At 49.0% G+C, this 17430-nt stretch overlaps 1 long non-coding RNA gene across 1 annotated transcript in view; it reads left to right on the top strand.

Annotated features, from left to right (window-relative positions):
• Positions 1-268: 268 nt before the first annotated feature.
• The window catches only part of LOC144334902 (uncharacterized), a 108483-nt gene continuing 91321 nt past the window's right edge, over positions 269-17430 (top strand). Inside the window, exons 1-2 of the long non-coding RNA XR_013405157.1 lie at positions 269-530; positions 636-736. This is a non-coding gene — a long non-coding RNA (uncharacterized LOC144334902). The remainder of the gene's footprint in view (positions 531-635; positions 737-17430) is intronic.

Genomic DNA, 17430 nt, shown 5'->3' with positions numbered 1-17430 from the left:
CTCCCGATATGGGAGCTGTCTTTTTTATCCAGGGCCCTGTGGCGCTGCAGAACCCTGCTGCCAGTCTGAGCTCACAAGGAGGTACCGGAGGGCTCTGCTGGGGCATGGAGGTCCCTGAGCAGGTGGTCACTTATTGCTTGTGGAGTGGTCCATGGCCTGTGAGTTTATTCTCGGGGTTTGTGTGGGCGAGGTTAAGCAGTTCACAGCTGGGCACGTACCCCTTACACAGGTGACACTAGTTAAAGTGGAATCTATATTAGCTCACACGGGAGTGTGTGAGGAGCTGGGAGGGTGGGGAGGCTTGGCCTTAGCACTAGATTCCCGGGCTCCTGACATTTCTGCGTCTTCCAGTTGAGGGGCCGTCAGAGCCGCTGTGGGTCCTGAAGACAGTGGGTGCCATATGGACCAGGGGATGCAGAAGCCTCTAGAGGCTGCGGGAGGCAAGGAGACGGTGGCTTCCCCAGAGCCAGCCCTGCCGCCACTTCGACGTTAGATGGTGGGACCTGTTTTGGACTCCAGCTTCCAGAAATGTGAGAAAATAAGTCAGAGTTTAGGGCGCTAAATTTGGGGTGATTTAGTGGAGAAATAGAAAACTAGCCCACAAATGTGCACGCATTGAAATGTGCTCTGTCCAGGTGTTCACAGTGGTGTGAGGGAGATGGCATCATGGTTCTGGGAACTGTGCAGTTTTACTGAAGGAAGGGGGCTCGCCACGCCTTTCCTCATATAACTGAAGGTATGTATGCCTGCCACACTGCCCAGGAGACAGGGACTAGAATTCTGACTTTATTTCTTATGGGAACCAAGCCACAGTCAGAACACGGTGAGGGCCGAGACGAGCTTCCTACAGCCTGAACTGGGAAGAGGAATCGCAAGTAGTTTGTCTTTTTCTACACAGACCTGTCCTTTTCAGGTTTTGTTAAGTTTTGGAAAAAGGGAGAAGCCAGGCACACCTCGGCGAGGGACAGTGTTTCTGGAGGTGGTGCGGCTTCAGCCTGAACGTGGCCGTGTGGTTGGGAGGCTCAGAAACTGCCCTCCAAGGGCACTCATCTATTCCTTATTGCAGTAATACCTCGTTTACAGAAATCCACAGAAATTACAGTGCGGGAGGCTTCTGGTCTGGATGGGTTTGTGTGGACCGAGGTCACGGGGTGTTGTCCCAAGTGCTAATCCTGATCTGGCAGAGGCTCTGTTCCCAAATAATTATTCCACAGTTTCAGAGCCTATATCTGAGTGATAGTCTTTTAACTTTGTTGCATAAAAGGAAACAAAGTATGTCTTGAGGGTCTAAAAATCCATGTGGTAATCATGGCTGTAAACTCATACCTGGGGCTTTGGGATGGAGTGAAAACCACCGTCACCTGGCGTGGACGCTGCGTGGTATTTTTAGCATGGTGGCCTGCTCGTGCCTTGAACTCTATCTGCAGTGTGAGCAACAGCTGTGCATTTGAGAAATGTGGACAGGTCAGCTTGCTCCTCCAGGGGCCTGCAGGCATCCGGGTGAGGGGCCTGGGATGAGGCCACATCAGTGGGAAGGAGCTTGGTTGTGTCAGCAGATATGTCTGCCTCTACAGGCCCGCAAGCCAGCCAGAACCCAGTTTTCCTTAGGTCATCTAATGCCAGAAAAAACCTGTTTCTTAGAGATTCTCATAATTTATATTAATGAACCATTTGACCGTACCTAAAATGTTATAAATGCATGAGGCTTTACAACTTGGCAGATGTGTAACTCACATGTCGTTGTACCAAACTGTTGAAGATATTTGTTTCACTTGAAGGTTGTTAGCATTTTATGTGCAAAGCAAATGCCAGTAGCATTTTGAAGGAGTATTTTGGAATTTTAAACACAGTGGGATAGTGCTGGGTCTCTGGGATACTGGTGAGGTGGACGTGACCTCAAGCTCTTGTAGCTTGCAAGCAGGATTGCTAAATTGTCACAACTGCAGTGCTGGAAAGTCAAAGTGGATTTCTGTAAATGAGGTATTAGTGCAATAAGGAACAGGTGAGTGCCCGTGGAGGGCAGTTTCTGAGCCTCCCAGACACCCCAGGAGGAAGCGGGGGACGGGGGCAGTTACCCACCAGAACCTGGACGGTGAAGCTGGGTTTGCTGGTGGCCCTGCTTGGCAGGTCATTACATGCAATAAGAAACAGGTGAGTGCCCTTGAGAGCGGTTTCTCGGCCCCCTTCAGAACCGCAAGTGGAAGACGCTCCAAGGTTGGGGGGTGGGGGTTCGGTTAATCCACAGGAGCCTGGATGGTGGAGCTGGGTTTGCTGGTGGTCCTGCGTGGCAGGTCATTACATGCAATAAGGAACAGGTGACTGCCCTTGAGGGCGGTTTCTCGGCCTGCTTCGGAACTGCAAGTGGAAGACGCCCCAAAGTGAGGGGGGGCTGGTGGTCGGTTATCCAGTGGGGCCGGATTGGCTGGTGGCCGCTGCGTGGCAGGTCACGGCGTGGAGCGATGGGAGGGGAGTGGAGTGGAGTGGGAATAGAGGATGCACCCTCCACAGCTACTGCTGGGAGTTGGCTCTGGTAGCAGAAGGGGCATAGATAGAGGGATTCCCATCAGGGGCAACACGACTGGGGTCCCACGTGTGGTGGATGCCGAGGTGTGGCTATATGTAATCTCAGTCTGCACAGCCGTCCTGGTGAGTGGGTTCAGTTACCTTCCCATCTCACATTTGAGAAATCTCGGGGGCTCACATCACAGCTAGGTGGGTTGGAACTAATGTCTCAGGCAGGACGTTGGCCCCAGAGCCCAGATCTTACCCGCCCCCGCTCTTTTCAGTCCACCAAGCTTGTAGAGAGGGTTGTGTGGTGGTGGGTGGCGGCTGAGAAACCAACACAGTAGAAGGCGGGGAGGAACTAAACCAGGCAGGAGACACAGGCAGTGCTTGGGAGGTCTGCACGGGGTGTGGGTGTGGGAGACACCTCTGGGCCAGTGAACCCCGTTCTGTGCTCCTGGCTTGCCCAACCTTGGCCCTCAGCCACATGCTGCGTGCTTTAGGTGAAATCTCAGTCGCTCGTGTGGTGCGGGCATCTTTTCTCCCTGGCTTTGCCTCTCTTTAAATCACGGAGTCTCAGTGGGGATGGCGGGGCGGATGGTGGTCCATGGAATTTGCCCTCCACCTCCTCATCCTTGTCCTGTCCTGTCTGGCCTGTTACCTGAATCTGTGTCTCTTCAGAGCCTGCAAATGAGTGGAGGCCACGACAGCCTCTCGCTGACCGACCTCTCAAACTTTTATTCATCAGAATAGTGTTAAATGCCGATTCCTAGGCACCCCCATTGGACTCTACGCCTGCCTAGCATGGGTACTTTGGGGGAAGGTACAGAGGATTGCTGGGCTGTTCCAGGGGGGAATTTGCATTGTTGAATGTCTATTGTGTTCCTTCCAGCACTCTACTTTCCACGCACACCTGGCATTAAACCTGGAAGACCTCTGGGTGCTGTGCTGGTGAGGAAGCCCCGGCTGGACGAGGGGCTGCTGGGGCTCGGACTTGATTCCCGGGCTGGGGGCTGGGGGCTGGGGGCTGCGGGCTTATTCTCTTCAGTGGGTCTGCTGATGAGATGCCCTGAGAAGTCCTGCTGTGCACTCAGGGGAAGGTGCAGAGACAGGCTCAGAAAAGACAGAACATGGATTTAAAAATTCCTACTGGAAAATCTTTTATGAGCAAAGTAATTTGCATCTAACTGAAGACAATCATTGCTTGAATAATTGGTTTGTTTACAAAGTTGGTCCTATGAACAGATTAAAGTTTTCATTCATGCCTTATCTATAATGTGAATAGGAGCTATTACCGCAACTTAAATTAGCTTTAAATTTCGTATCAGATTGCAGTCCAGATTACAAACGGCTGCTTGATAATCTAATTGATAAAACGGAGGAATTTAGTGCTTGGAACCCAGAGTGAAGGGATCGGAATTGCTTTGGTTTCTCAAAAGGGTGTTGACTGAGTGGTGACCTGGGGTGAAGAGAAGTGGCTAGAGTCATTACACTCGAGGAGATGATCTGCCCCCGCCTTTCTCAGCTGTCTTCTGGACAAAACAAAGGGTGATAAATGGAGAAAATTCAGCACTGAGTTCGTCTATGCCCTGAGCTTCTCATACAGTCATTAATGGGCTGTATCTGTGAAGCCTCCATACAGGCACAAAGGAATTAGGCTAGAGTAAGGCGGCCGGCGACCTCTGGCGTCTGGACCGCGTGTCACTTCCTAAAGCCCTTTTGGGTGAAATGACAGTGGCAATGTCGTTGTTCGGAGGAGTGTAATCTCACGTATGAGATGCAGATTTTAAATGATGCAGATTTTAAACACCAAAGTCAGGAAGCTTGGTGGGAGTGGCTGTCTTCCAAGTGGTTTTCTGTGCTGCCATGGATGAGGCGTGGATGTGTCATCTGTTGGTGAGATCCACTGGTGAAGGGGCTAAGCAAACCATGGAGGTCGGGGGTGTGAAGCTGCATCTCTTCTGGCATCCCAAGGAAATACATCTTGTAAAACTTGTGAATTTGACCCTGACCCTAACCCCAACCCTGAGTGTTGAAGTCTGGTGCAGTGTCTTGAGCCCTCTTCTGCATTGAGGGTGAGTGACTGTAAATGACCGATTCCTCAGTGGTGAAAGTTCAAATGTAGCTTCCCTGAGGAAGCCAGACCTCGGTCACCCGTATCTCCATTGTAAACACTGCGGCCCCTACGCGGGTGGCTGCAAGTTTCCAGGCCTTCCTTGGAGAAGCAGCCGTGAGGTGCTTGATGATTTGATAACATCAGCCACCTTCTGTCTTCTGTCTAATCACGGTACAAATGATTCTCCTACAAGGAAATGGATCTGGTTTCTTCCTGATCGTTGGAAGAAGCAGCCTGCCTAGGGACTCCACCGTCCTCTGCACTTTCACAACGAAGCCTGTGTCTGTCTCCAAGGAGTGTCACGTGTGTCGTGGGACTCGCTTCCTTAATTCTTCCTGCTTTTGAGGGCTCCGGTAGCTCTGCCTGTTTCACCCGGGATGAGCAGCAGGTGGTCTCTGGCTACTGTGGGACTAGGGCTTGGGGGTGCATCATCACATCCGGTGGCCTGTCCAGGTGGGCATCATTGTCTTTTGCCTGTTGCCTGAGGCAGCTGTGATGCCATGGGGGTCATGCTTGTCAGGGCCAACCCAGTTCTTCCCGTGTACACCTCTCCTGCTGGAGTGCCTTTCCTTATGATGACTTGTTGAATTAACGTGGAGAATGCAGAGAGGCTCTGGGCCTCTCTCTCTCCCATTCTTACTCCCTGGAGCTGTGAAGCCCGACAAGGGAGCCCATAGCCAGAGGCTCCTTTAAATTTAATTAGAATAAAGATTTGATTACATAGCTAAACACATTTGAAAAGAACTTCACAGATTAAATTCCAGATTCAACCCTTCAGGCCCAGTGGCCACGTTTTGGGGCTCAGCAGCTGTAGGTGGCTGTTGTCTTTCTGTGTTGGCTGAGCAGATTGGGGCGTTTCCAGTTCAGCAGGCAACTCTCTTGCATGGCTCTGCCTGTGGTGAGGGCACCTAGGCTGGAGAGCCTCGTGGGGATCCCTTAGGCCTCCGGCTGCAGCCAGGCTGCACGGTTCCTGTGCCCCGGGTCCTCTGCAGGCCCAGATGGATCCCACCACAGAGCCAGCACTGCTAGACTTGGGTACTGTGTGCAGACAGCAGAGGGTCACGTCCGGGCCTTGCAGGGGCTGGGGTGACTGGCCTCCTTGGCCAGGCTTCTGTTTCCGAGTCTTCAGGGGAAATGCATCCACCATCCACCATCCACACCGTGCACCAGAGGAAAACTGCAGGCTTCTCTGTGGATGGTGAATTGAGATCATGCAGAGTGACTAGCTTTGGGCTCCTGAGCAGCGTGGAACCTGATACCTTTAGGTGGAACCTGACATGCCTCCATGTGTACATGGCAAAGAGAATGCAGCATTGTCAGCTTGAATCCAGATGTGCTCCCGTTTTGAGGTGGAACGTTCTGGGAGTATTGGCCATTGGTGATTGTGTTGCCGTGGAGGACTTTGAATGCAGGCACTGGTTTGGGATAACCCTGGTTTCCTGGTCCTGTATGTGGGCATCCCTGAATATCCCGGACTGGAGGAAGGCAGGGCAGATGGGAGGGTGACAAGAGGTGTCAGGTGTTTCCAGCTTTGGGGACTGATGCCATCAGATGGCCGAGATCAGGATGGTGGTGGCCAGGGACCAAAGCAGGGGTGCGTGGAAATGCCATGTTCCTCGGAGCATGGGGAGGACCTCTTGAACTCTATTCCTGGGCAACAGTTCTTCCATTCTCAGGAATCTGTGCCATTGTAATTGAGTAGCAAATTCTGTAATTGCTCTAATTACTTACTGTTAAGTCCCCATGCCAATTACCATAAATTAGCAACAGTGATAACAGTTTGCCTGGTCAAACCTTACCAAGAAAAACCAGTGGACCTAGTTTTAGTTGCCTCCAGTTCCCTCCAAATCAGATTCCTTAGCAGCTTGTGTCCCCACACTTGCTGCAGTTCCTCCTGGGCCTGGCAGGCACATTCCAGACATTCACATCTCAGCTCAGATGCAGGCGTGCACATTATTTATAGAAAATGGCACTGCGCTGTGATCGGCTTGAGCTGACGTTCTCTAGGTGGGAGGTGGAGGTTCAAAAGTTCTAATGGGATGAAATTAGAAATATGAATTTTAAAAATTCACGTGTTATGAACTCTGTTCAGTGATTTTCTCTGAAATGAGAGACTATTTGCAGATGAGGCAGTCAGCCTGCAGCTCTCCTTAAATCTGTCCTAGACCTCGATGCCGTCCTTCGGCCTCTTCCTGGGTGTGGGGTGCTCTGCTTGAAGCAAAACCAAAGGAAAGAACGTGGTCTGCATCACTACTGCAGCCAGCTCAACGCGCACACCCACTAGGAGGGGCGTTTGCTCACTTAACATTTTAAATGCATTTAACATTCAACCAGCAAGTCAGCCAGTGCTTTCTGTAAGCAAGCTGCCTGGCTCATGGGAACCTGACACTTGACTTTTTGGAAGAGAGTACTTGCTTCTGTGGAGTCTCAATATTTGTCTCATTTCTTGAGACTCTGCTGAAAGTGATGAACGTGACTAATTAGGACTTTTTTTTTTTTTTTTTTTTTTTTTTTTTTTTTTTTTTTTTGTAAATTGGGCCACAGAGCTCTCTAGGCAGAGTCAGGGGAGTAAACGGCTGTGAAAGATGCCGCCTGATGTGAGCCACGGCCAGGCACTTTGGAACCTGGGATCCCATCTCCAGCCTTTCAAAGGACACAGACGAATATAAAATGCAGATGGGAGAGTTCATAATTTGGGCATCTCTGTTCTTTTGAAATCAAAGTGCAAAGAAAAAGTTTTGCCCATACTTGTTTTTCTCCTGAGGTTTTAAGATTTTCTTAACTGCTTTTCTCTTCCCCCAATCCTTGAGGAAGTTCTATCTTCATATCTTCTTAAAAGATATGGTTAAATTCAACACTGAAATATAAAAACATGCTTTCATATTTTTCTTTAAACTGAGGTATCTGACATTGGTGAAGAACTAACTGGGAGTATTGGTTTATTTTTATTTTTTTGAGACAGTCTTGCTGTGTTGCCCAGGCTGGAATGCAGTGGCACGATCTTGGCTCACTGCAGCCTCACCTCTTGGTTCACGCCATTCTCCTGCCTTAGCCTCCTGAGTAGCTGGGATTATAAGTGCCTGCCACCATGGCTGGTTCATTTTTGTATTAGTAGAGACGGGGTTTCAACATGTTGGCCAGGCTGGTCTTGAACTCCTGACCTCAGGTGATTCGCTCACCTTGGCCTCCCAAAGTGCTGGGATTACAGGCACGAGCCACCACACTCGGCCTGGGATATTCTTGATTATAATTGTAACATATCCCTTTAATAAAAACAAAACAGAACAACAACAACAAAACAGCTGTCTGAAAAGTCTCGAAATTAAAGAGCTCACTTGGACAGGGATTTGGACACCAGTTGAATGGCCCAGCACACCATAGTTACATGGGCCACTCGGCCTGTTAGGTCCTTAGGGTATTTGAAGTCATATGGATATTTGCATTTCTGCCTCTGGATATCGTGTTAGTATTCGGCTAGTGTTTGAGGGCCAGGCTCAGATCCGGGAAAACAAGAGCCCCTGCCCTCACGGCACTTCTCTTCCATGTGTGTGTGTCAGGAAAATAGAAAGCATAAGATATTTTTTTCAATGAGCTGGGAAGATGGAAAAACAAGCTTAAGATGTTTACTTGTTCAGAAGAAGGGAAGTGCAAGGAACACTCAGCTTTGTTGCTGCTGAAGGAGGCCCCTGGTGGAGGCTGTTTCAGAGGTGGGGTTTCTCTGAGAAAGGTGGTAAGAGGCAAATAGGATGCCCCATCTGGTTTGCCAGAGGTGGGGAAAGTTAGTATCCCCAAAACAGCTTCAGCATTCTGGCAAAGCTTTGGAAAACCAGCTACGGTGTAGGACCTTGTTGGCCGCTGGGTAGAAGGAAAACATTGCTGGTCCTGAGGACTGTACTGTTGTTCCACTGCTATAAAGAACTATCTGAGGCTGGGTAATAAGGAAAAAAAATGTTTAATCGGCATACAGTTCTGTGGGTTGTACAGGCTTCTACATCTGGGGAAACTTACAATCAGAGTGGAAGGTGAAGGGGAGGCCGGCATGTCTTCACATGGCTGGAAGGGGAGAGAGAGTGAAGGGGAAGGTGCCATGCACTTCCAAACAACCAGATCTCAGGAGAACGATCATGAGGACAGCACTTGGGGGATTGTGCTAAACCATTAGAAACCACCCCCATAAGTCAATCACCTCCCACCAGGGCTCACCTCCAACATAGGGTTAGAGTTCAGCATGAGATTTGGGTGGGGACACACAGCCACACCATGTCAGGCTTCCCATTCTTCTCCTGCACGTGCTTCGCAAATGGTTCTGTCATTGGTTTTTGTTTCTGTTGATACATGATATACGTACATATTTTCAGAGTGCATGTGATACCTTGATTCACCCCTATATTGATGAAATCTGTGTACTTGGGATGTCTTTCACTTTAAATAGTTTCTTTTCCTTGTGCTGGTTATGTTAAGTTATTCTCTCCTAGCTGTTTTGAAATACACAGTAGATGACCCACTGCCATCCCCCTGCTGATTTATCAATAGTAGGTCTCGTGTTCCCATTAGGCTGTGTGTTTGTGCACATTACCAGCCTCTGCCCATCCTGCTTATGAGTGGGCTCTGCTGGGCCCTGTTGACCACCTACTTTTGGCCTCCATGAGATCTGCTCTCAGCTCCTGCTTATGAGTGAGAACATGCGCTGTTTCCTTGCTTGACTCGTTTGCTTAACGTAATGTCCTCCAACTCCATCCATGCTGCCGCGGATGACAGGGCTCTCCGCTGTGTGGTGGAGTATTGCTCCTGTGTGTGTTCGGGCCACGTTCCCTTCATCCCCTGTTGACGGGCACTCAGGTGATTCCAGACCTTGGCTACTGTGGATGGAAGCTGAGAGCAGTCACTGGCTTTATACTCGGGGGACGTGAGCCACTTTGATGTTCTCAAGCAGCCTATCCCCAAAGCCCTCCGTAGAATGCCGCATTCGTTTGTACTCATGGCTTCTTCCACTAGGATGAACAGCTGGGAAGGGGCTTTGAGTGAATGCTTGGGTTTCTGTCTTTAATTGGTACCCAGCTACACTGGCCAAGTAGGGGTCCCAGTGGCCCTGGACACTACCTCACATAAGGTCCAAAGATGCAGTTAGGTTCTTTTTTTAACTTAAAAAAAAATGCTTTTGACCTGGGTAAGCTATGGCATTATCAGTTAGAGTTTTTCATATTGGAAAGGTGTATATTTTATTTTCTAAGAAGGAAAGAAATCCTGTTAAATACTCTAACCACAGATTAAATCATGTCAAGGAAAGAGGTACTATTTTGGGGGAAAATTACCCCTTCATGTCAAAGATCAAGGAGATGACTTACATTGTTTAATTGAGTTAATTATGAAATCTTAAGTGGTTTTAAGAAGATGAGCTGTGGATCCTACAAGACATGAGACTGATACTGATTTAATGTTAGTCAGCCCTGACAGAATGTGGCTAATATTTAAAGCTTGCTCCAGTATTGCTTGATAGATTGTAAGTTAATGTAAAGATCTGTTTGATGCTTTTATTTTACAAAATATTATTGAGAAAAAGTTTGACAGCCAAGGAACGGCCTTCAACCAATTTCTTCCTAATTTCTATCACCAGAAAATTTTGTCCTGTTAATTCCAGAATTTACTTTTGGAAAGTTCCCGTAAGGAGAGCAGAGGTATTGGTGGTTGAATGGTGACTTGAATTTAGGTGAAGATCGTTAAATATTTCATAGTCATGTTTGTCTTGGTGGTTTTAGCAATTTTATATTAAACTTAGAACTGTGAGTCAAACCAAATCTGTTCTTTTGCTTTTGTGATACTCCTTTGTATGACTATACTGGTAAAGAATGATAAAATGTGTATTGGGTATTTTTTCTGTGTAGATATTAGGATTTTTAGGGGAACAAATTAATCATTCTTCTAATATACACTGTGCTGTGTGTTGGGTCCTTTGTATATTAGTTGAATCACTCTAATGAGGACCACTTGAAAGTCTGTTTCTATAGCAGATCTTTTATATGTTGACTTGTGTTATGCAAAATCCTTCATCCTCTAAGAAGACTAAGCAATGGGTTGGAGGAAAGATTTAATCACCCATTAGGTCTATTCCGAATGCCCAGAATTGAATGCAAGTACTAATTATGTTTTTGAAGTGGTGTGTGTGTGTATGGGTGTGTGTAGTGGACTCCTTTTTAGGTCATGGGAGGGAGGTAAAGCGAAGATGAGATTTGCTGATGAACATTTGTGCACATGCTAGTGGAGAAGTCATATGACTTGACTGCACCTGCGTACTCTGATTTTGCTTTCGTTAGTGTCCGTAGCCACAAGCCTCAACTGCCTCTGGGACCCACCCTGAGGGGCTGTGGTGAGGGTTATTATAGAGTCGTGCGTCTTAGTGAAGGGCACAAACGGCCTTGTGGGCCTACTTTGGCTTTGTTTGAACGTCTAGATTGTTAAACTAAGTTTAACATTTTGAGGATTATAAATTGTGATTCTTGTCTAAGAAGAGGTTTCTGTTGTCTCTGAAGACAGGAGCCCCAATACAGAGGGTCCCTGGCTCCCAATTGTTACATATCTGATTTTTTTTTTCAACCTTGTGATGGTGTGAACTAGTCACACTCAGTGCATTGTTTGGCCCAAGATGGGCTGCCTCTGGATGAACCCGTTGTAAGTTGAAACTATGATGTCAAATGCACTTTCTATTTAGGATATTTTCAGCTTACGCTGGGTTTATTGGAACAGTTTCATCCCATGGTAAGTCAGGGAGCATATGTGCTCATAAAAGTGGAGACGATCTCATAGATACCGTGAGATATAATGTCTCTGATGTTATAGAGATACGATGAAAACAATCAAGTGGGACTTGGAAGCCTTGGAGGGACTCACATGGGCGGCTCCTGGAATGCAATCTTGAGCGCCACTGGCTTCTGGATGTGACATCTGTACCTTCTGCTTAGCCCAGTGTGTTATCGGCTGCTCTCGAGGGCAGAGAGGTCCAGCGTTCCTGTGTTTAGGTATTTGAGCTGCCTTAAGAGGCTAGGTCAATTCTCACTGGTGTCTTCAGGGCTTTAGGCCTTCTGAACAAGCAGGAGGAAGCACGACTTTGTAGAGCTTTGGAAATCTCAACGGACTTCAGGGCCATCCCCTTTGGCAGGAGAGAGCCACACTGGAGGCGAGCAGGGTGCCGTGCGGGCCTCTGCTGGGCCCAGGCATGTACGGACGTTGTGAGGGCCACAGGACACAGATCGGTCTTGGTTCACAACTGGCGTCGATGGCCACGCAGCATTTCTGCCAGGTACATGAGTGCGGGGACTTGGGTTTTGGGGTGTGCGTCCTGGTTGCCTAGTTGCTTGGAAGACCCCCATTCAGACCCCAGCCTGAGTCACCGTGACAGGCCTCCTGCTTCACACGCCACACGGAAGCCGTGGCGTCGGTCACTGGCGTCCACCGGGTGTCAGATGTGCGTATGTATCTTCCTTGGTCTCGGGATGTGTCTTGTTTTGAGGTTATAGTAAACGTTCTTTACAAGGGGTTTTGGATTTTTTATGTTTGCAAGGAGGCAGCAGGGAGTGCTTGAGCAATGAGATCCCCTTTCCAACCAATACAATTTCAGATCCCAGCAGGTAATTAAGGCAGCGGAGCTGTGGGATCACCTTTGCAACCAATGAGAATTCAGATCCCAGGAGGTAATGAGGGCAGCGGGGCGGGTGGCAGAACCCTGAACTGTGGCTGTTTCTGGTGTCTTGCCCCGCGGACAGAGCGTGCTGGGGCCTCCGTGGTCCTCTGTGGGGTGAGTGGAGCGCATGAGCTGGGTGCTGCTGGGCCCTGGCTGGCTCCCCAGCCCGGGGTTTATGCAGGACTCGTTAGACAACTTGGAACCCAGAAAGCAGCACGAGGAGAACGGGATTGTGCCTTTCTGGATCCTTGGTGCTTCCCAGTCTCAGACACTGAGTAGGCTCTGAGGGGTCTCGCCGGGAAGACTTGCACAGTCGGCCCACAGGATGGAGTGGGGCTGCAGCGGGTCTTGCAGGAGCTGGAAGTGGGGGTGAGTGTCTCGCAAGCGGGACCTTTCAAGTGGGCCCAGCAGGATGCATCTGTGGAAATGGTGCCACCTAACGCAGGGCTGCGGCCAGCAGGACCTGAAAGGCTACAGCGGGCTGTGTTTCTGCTCTCTCTCGAGTCTCTGCACGATTTTCCTTGGTTTTTGTCTGTTTGGAGGACGCTTCCCCCTTTCTTGCGCTTACCTAGCCCTCTGAGCTTCTTTGTTGAGTATGACAGCCCTGAGAAGGCATTTTTATCGCATAATTGTGTTATCCTGGTGGCTGGATAAATGACCTGCAAATGTGGGTGACTCAGTAGCTCTGAGGGTGTTCAATATCCAAGACAGAGGTGGGAAGGAAATGTTCAGGCAGGCATCAGAGGATCTGTTCTCTGCTTTACACTGGGGCCCTGGTTTGCTGACAGTCTTCACACTCGATCCAAAATGGGGGATAATGAAGTCTCACGGATTCGGCTTCAGCTGAGAGCTGCCTCCAGCACAGTCTTGTGTGAGTAACAGTTTCTATGTTTGGTGCGAAGGGCGGGCGTCAGTCAGTTGATCTTATTTGTGGTGGTGCTTATGGTGGGTTTTCCGTAAGGAATGTAGACTTTATTAGCTTTGGCAAGGGAATCCTGAGTGATAAATTGGAAGAATGTCTCAGGAAATTCTGGAACCTGCAGTGAATCTGGAATCTGTATGAAATTGAGATTTGGATTCTCACGATTTCCTAATGCTACCCCGAAACCCAGTAGTTGAGACAGTCGTAGAGCTTCAGTTGTGCTGCCCCGGTTCCCCATTTTAAAAGGAACACGTTGCTTTCCTCTAGAATGTTCTGAGCTCTGAGTGCTGCCGGCAGAGTGACCAGCTCTCTGCATCAGAGGGGAAGCCAGGGCTGCGTTCACGGCGTCGCGGCAGCCGGGAGCTGACCCTGGACTTCAGGCACGTGTGATGCTGACCATTTTCTGTAAACTCCAAGGGTGTAGTGGTCTCCTTGGCCGTTTACAGTCTTCTGAAGCTTTTGATGTGTCTGCACTTTGTAGATTTTTCAGAAGTAGACAGCCTTTTCCCACACCCTTGGGCTGAGTTTCGTCAGAGGCTGGTGTGTGGGAAGCACCACACCCACATTCTGACAGGGAAGACTCTGGTGCCCAACTGAGGTCAGAGTGGAAATTTGTTCTTCCTTCCCTCCAGTCTGGTCCAGCTGCTCCCTGCTTGGCCAGAAGAAAATCATGCTTATTCAAGTCGTAGGCAAACCCCCGAAGTCAAACATTTGTCTTTTTTCTTTTTTCTTTTTTTTTTTTTTTTTTTTTTTTGAGACGGAGTCTCTCTCTGTCACCCAGGCTGGAGTGCAGTGGCCGGATCTCAGCTCACTGCAAGCTCCGCCTCCCGGGTTTACGCCATTCTCCGGCCTCAGCCTCCCGAGTAGCTGGGACTACAGGCGCCCGCCGCCTCGCCCGGCTAGTTTTTTGTATTTCTTAATAGAGACGGGGTTTCACCGTGTTAGCCAGGATGGTCTCGATCTCCTGACCTCGTGATCCGCCCGTCTCGGCCTCCCAAAGTGCTGGGATTACAGGCTTGAGCCACCGCGCCCGGCCTTGTCTTTTTTCTTTCATATGCCCATTTAGTTTATATGGAATGATAGCTAGAAAAATGCCTTTTAGGGGAAAATTAATTTCCTTAATTACAGAGAACTTTTTGGATAAAAATCAGGAGGCTATTTTGTAATAAGATCTAGTTAAATACTACAGTGGAAAGCTCCTTATATTTGATCTTACACTTGGGCCCTGTGTGCGTGTCCGCATGCTCGTGCTCATGACGCCAGGCGCAGATGTGAACTACGGGCACAGTACATACTTTCTGGTTGCTTCTTTGAACGTCTTATTGCTTGACCTCTCCGACTCAAATGTTGAGTTATGTTGATTCTGTTCAGAATGTTTATCCCTCCGTCTAGGGTCCAGTCGTCTTTCAGGGAGGAACCGTCTTCCTCATCTCTGTCTCCTACAGTATTGTATATTTAATAGTCAAATATTTATAGGTTACATGGGTGACTGATCTGTTCATTAGGAGGAAAACAATGCCAATTTTCACATCATTAGAATGGACTTGTTAAATGATTGTTAGTATAATGAAGTTTCCATGGCAAAAGAGGCTTTGCAGATGTGAGTGTAACGGACAGTGAGATGGGAGAGGACCCTGGGTTGTCCAGGTGGGTCCAGTGTCTTCACATGTGCCTTTTGAGAAGGCAGTACGAGGGTCTGCCTCAGAGGAGGAGACCTGAGGACGAGATAGAGGCCAGAGGGCTGTGGGGGTGAGGGCGAGTGTGGGGCAGGGGCAGGGTCCGGAGGGGTGCAGGGCTGAGGCCGGGGCAGTGGTAGGAGGGGTGTGGGGCTGTGAGTCAAGCTGCATGGTGGCTTCTATGAATTGGGAGACTCCAGGCAGGAATACAAGCTACTGACCCCTTGACTTCAGCCCTGGGACTCCTGACTTCCAGGGCTGAGAGGAGGTTTGCATTTGTGGTAATTTGTTGCAGCAGCAATAGGAAGCTAATGCATTGTATCTGTTCTTCACCTCCAAACCTTTGAAAAGTGACCCTGTTGTATCGGCCTTTTGTGTGCCCTAAATTCTAATGAGATGGTTTGTAGGAAATAATGGACACAAACGATGGCAGAACACAAAGTTGGACAGAAGCAGTGTCTTCTGTGGTTCTGTAGTTTGGGTCTGGGAAGTTAGATTTCGGTCAGAGTGTGTGGTCTTGTTCAGCGTATACCTGGAGTACTTGTTCAGAGCTCCTGGGGGAGTGGTCTTTAACACTGTTAGGATTAAAACTCCAAGCACATCAGGGCCAGAGTTCCTGAGTCAGTGTTAGGCGACCTTTGAATAAGAGTTGGCATGTAGAGTCTGCCCACTTTACTAGTATGAAGCAGCAAAATCTTTTTTTTTTTTATTTTTTGAGATGGAGTCTCGTTCTGTCACCCAGACTGGAGTGCAGTGGCGAGGCCTCGGCTCACTGCAACCTCCGCCGCCTGTGCTCAAGTGAGTCTCCTGCTTCAGCCTCCAAATTGCATGATTTATTTTCCTGTTTTATATACTTAGTATGTGAAAACTCTGCAAACTTTATTAATACAAATGACATGCCAGAACTTAGGAGAATCTGGTATTTTCCCATGCAAATTAGTAGTGATGTGGAATTCCTGGGCTGATTTGGTTTTATAAGACATGGGGCAGATTCTTTGCCTTATTTCTGTGGAACTAACAATTGTTAATCACCCAGCACTCTTACCTCCCCCAACAGCTCAGGTGAGGGGGGTGTTACCCCCACTGTCGTGATGAGAGGCAGGAGACTGAGGCTTAGATGAGCAGGTGACACATTACTGTCCAGCCCCACCCACCCTGTAGTTTCCTGCCATGGCTCAGCTGTCTTCCTGCAAGAAAGGACAGACACCCTGGTGCTGGGTAGAATTCCTTGTGAACCCCTTTCCATCCTCCAGGGAGTTCTTGCTTTACAGTGGTGGCTCATGGGGAGTCCTCTGGCCCACTGAGAAAGTGACTCATGTTGTGACATTACTGTCTCTGTCCGGCTGCTGTCGATTGGGTGATTTGTAAAGAGACATTTATTGCTCACAGCTCTGGAAGCTGGAAAGTCCAAGGTCAAGGCAGTCCAAGGTCAAGGCACCTGCACATCTGGTGCCCCAGGGCCTGTGGCTCACAGACGGCAGCATCTCAACAGGTGTTGCGTGGCAGCGGTCGTCTCGTCAGAACTCACGTGGTGGAGGAGCAGGAGGGCTCCTCTAGGCCTCCCAACAAGGACACCAACCCCAGTCCTGAGAGCAGGACTTCCCAAAGGCCCCACCTCTTAATGTATCCCTTCGGAGATGGTTTCAGCATGAGGTTTTGGGGACATTCAGGCCAGAGCCATTGCTCTGCTGTGGTGTTAGGGCTGCATGGCATCATTACTGCAGCAGAGCCACAGCTTCTTATCTGCATTTGCTGCAGGAGGAAGACGCAGGTGCCTGTGCAACTTGGGGTTCGGTGCAAGAAGTGGAGACTCTGGGAATCTTAGCAGGAGGAACTTAAGGGCTTTGAGAACTGACACTTTAGGACTGTAGTTTTCTTCAGACTGTAAAAACCTTGGTGTGTGACAATACTGAACATTGCCTGAGCCCTGTGATCCTGTAAAACAGTGATTGTTAAGACATTCCCCCTCCCCACAACTGCGCCCCCACTTTTACTGCAAGAAGCCCCTTCCCATGTGGCTTAGGCTGACTGGCGGATGACCGTTTACCGAGGACAAGACCAGATACAGGCCTTCAAACCCCCCTTCTCTGCCTTATAAGTGATTAGCTAAACTGCCTGTTCCCACTGATCAATCACTTCCCACCTTGAAATGGTTCTTCGTGGTGCAGTTGCGACTAGGGGGGTGGACTTGTCTTTGACTGTCGCCTTCCACAGAGGACAGTTAGGGTGGGCAGGAAAGAATTCTCTGCTACAGGTCTGCATTCCTGGCTGTTTCCAGAAGTGGGAATTCTGGTGCCGTGGAGTCTGCGAATGGATTTCTAGTGTCCCAGCTTCAGGTGGAGTTGAAATTGAGTGAGGCAACCCACCACACCCATCTGGAGCCAGGAACTAGAGCCATTTTTAAAGTGGCAGTTTCTCCATAAGATTACCCAAAAAACGCGCTCAGCACGTTTCTTTCTTTCTCATATGCATTTGGCCATCTAAAATGGGAATGGTGGTTTTTTGGAGCATGGATGTAGTTTTAAATTTTGAGTATTGT

Source organism: Macaca mulatta, chromosome 15, assembly GCF_049350105.2.
Source record: "Macaca mulatta isolate MMU2019108-1 chromosome 15, T2T-MMU8v2.0, whole genome shotgun sequence".
Classification (NCBI taxonomy): domain Eukaryota; kingdom Metazoa; phylum Chordata; class Mammalia; order Primates; family Cercopithecidae; genus Macaca; species Macaca mulatta.
This window is presented reverse-complemented; position numbering and strand designations above follow the sequence as displayed.